This window comes from Montipora foliosa, chromosome 8 (genome assembly GCF_036669935.1).
Source record: "Montipora foliosa isolate CH-2021 chromosome 8, ASM3666993v2, whole genome shotgun sequence".
Classification (NCBI taxonomy): domain Eukaryota; kingdom Metazoa; phylum Cnidaria; class Anthozoa; order Scleractinia; family Acroporidae; genus Montipora; species Montipora foliosa.
The window spans coordinates 29,368,022-29,370,521 of NC_090876.1; positions in this window are offsets into that span (position 1 = coordinate 29,368,022).

A 2,500-nucleotide genomic window follows, 5' to 3' on the forward strand; every position below is an offset into this window, starting at 1 on the left:
CACCATTGTATTTGTTACGTGTATGTTTCTGAATTTTAAGCAGTAAGCAATCTTCCTTGCTGAATCTTGAGTAAACAAGACAAAATGAATACGATAGCATATTTTCAATACAGGGATAGTTCAATGACAGTACTAAATCTTTCAGTCATCTAACTGTTCTAACATCACTTGTTACATGTACTTTCACTCTTTTCGAAAAAATACCAAAAAACAACAAAACAAAATTTCATCTCTTTTGCAAGTCATATCATTCCCATTCCTGGTGGAGACATTACACGCTCCGTTTTCAAAGAGGACAGATATTTCTCAGGAACTATACAATGACCGAGAAATATGTGACTTGCCAGGTAATTAAAGGATTTCTTTTATTTACGTTTCCCATGTCATACTTTATATCATCGACCTTCCACCCACCATTACAACACCTTCCACTCGCAACAAAGCAAAACCTCGCCCACTATCATCTTCATTGTCATCATCTTCATGGTCCACTTTGCGACAACCATTATCACGAAAACTCACAAGTCAATCTGAACACACAGACGGACAACCACAGCATAGATCGACAGAACGCAGGACAGATTCAAGAAGTTACAGCTCACGCGAAGAGAGCAGAAATCGTTTGCATATTCAAAGGCAATGCCATCAGGAGAGAAATGATGACCCAAGCCATGGACATCTTAGAGAAACGCCAGCCAACCCACAGCAAAGACACCAACAAAATGTAAATCAGGCAAGAACACCAAAGAAGTGTTTAACTGTGGGGCCGTTGGCCACCTCAAAAGAGAGTGCACACAACCCAGACGAAGAGTCAAAAAAAATATTAAATGCACAAAACAGTACTTTTGTTTTCAAAGCACCTATAACCAACCTTCATATTCACAAATAAAAAGCTTCACCTGTCCCTGTAAGAATTTATTCTGTCGGGAATGCCTCGCAAATATTAACAAAGTCAACTTATTAGAAAACTTCTATTTCCAACAAGCTAGCATTTCACCATTGTATTTGTTACGTGTATGTTTCTGAATTTTAAGCAGTAAGCAATCTTTCTTGGAGAATCTTGAGTAAACAAGACCAAATGAAAACGATAGCATATTTTCAATACAGGGATAGTTCAATGACAGTACTAAATCTTTCAGTCATCTAACCGTTCTAACATCACTTGTTACTTTCACTCTTTTCGAAAAAATACCAAAAAACAACAAACCAAATTTCATCAATTTTGCAAGTCATATCATTCCCATTCCCGGTGGAGAGATTACACCCTCCGTTTTCAAAGAGGACGGATATTTACCGGGAACTATACAATGGTCGAGAGATACGAGACTTCCAAGGTAATCATAGGTTTTATTTTAATTACGTTTCCCATGTCATACTTCATATCATCGACCTTCCACCCACAATTACAACACCTTCCACTCGCAACAAAGGAAAACCTCGCCCACTATCATCTTTATAGTCATCATCTTCATGGTCCACTTCACGACAACCATTATCACGCAAACGGACAAGAAACTCTTAACACACAGACCGACGACGACAGCATAGATCGACAGAACGCAAGACAGATTCAAGAAGTTACAGCTCTTGCAAAGAGAGCAGAGATCGTTTGTATGTTCAAAGTCATCGCCATCATGAGAGAAATGATGACCCAAGGCATGGACATCCTAGAGAAACGACAGCCAACCCACAGCAAAGACACCGAGAAAATGTAAATCAGGGAAGAAGACCAAAGAGGGGTTTAACTGTGGGTTGGTTGGCCACCTCAAAAGAGAGTGCACACAACCCAGACGAAGAGTCCAAAAAAATATTAAATGCACAAAACAGTACTTTTGTTTTTAAAGCACCTATAACCAACCTTCATATTCACAAATAAAAAGCTTCACCTGTCCCTGTGAGAATTTATTCTCTCGGGAACGCCTCGAGAATATTAACAAAGTCAGCTTATTAGAAAACTTCTATTTCCAACAAGCTAGCATTCCACCATTGTATTTGTTACGTGTATGTTTCTGAATTTCAAGCAGTAAGCAATCTTTCTTGCAGAATCTTGAGTAAACAAGACCAAATGAAAACGATAGCATATTTTCAATACAGGGATAGTTCAATCACAGTACTAAATCTTTCAGTCATCTAACTGTTCTAACATTACTAGTTACTTTTACTGTTTGTCTTTTGCAAGTCATACAATTCCCATTCCCGGTGGAGACATTACACGCTCCATTTAACTAGGTCTGTTTATTTTCATTGTCCTTACTTTCCTTATTTGGTATTAGTCTTCATGCTTAAATTCAATTGTACTTTAGGTAACCGTTTCTTCTGAAGATGTACGTTGGAGCATACGAAACGTCAAGTTCATAAAAAGTTTTACAACATGCGTTATCTCGTTATGCTTATACCCGAAGTTTGTTTGTTACTTTTACTCAAGTTGAAATAGCCGAAGAATAAGAGTGTTTATGAGTTAAGTTGACTTGCGTGTTTACTTGCGAAACAAAGGGTACAT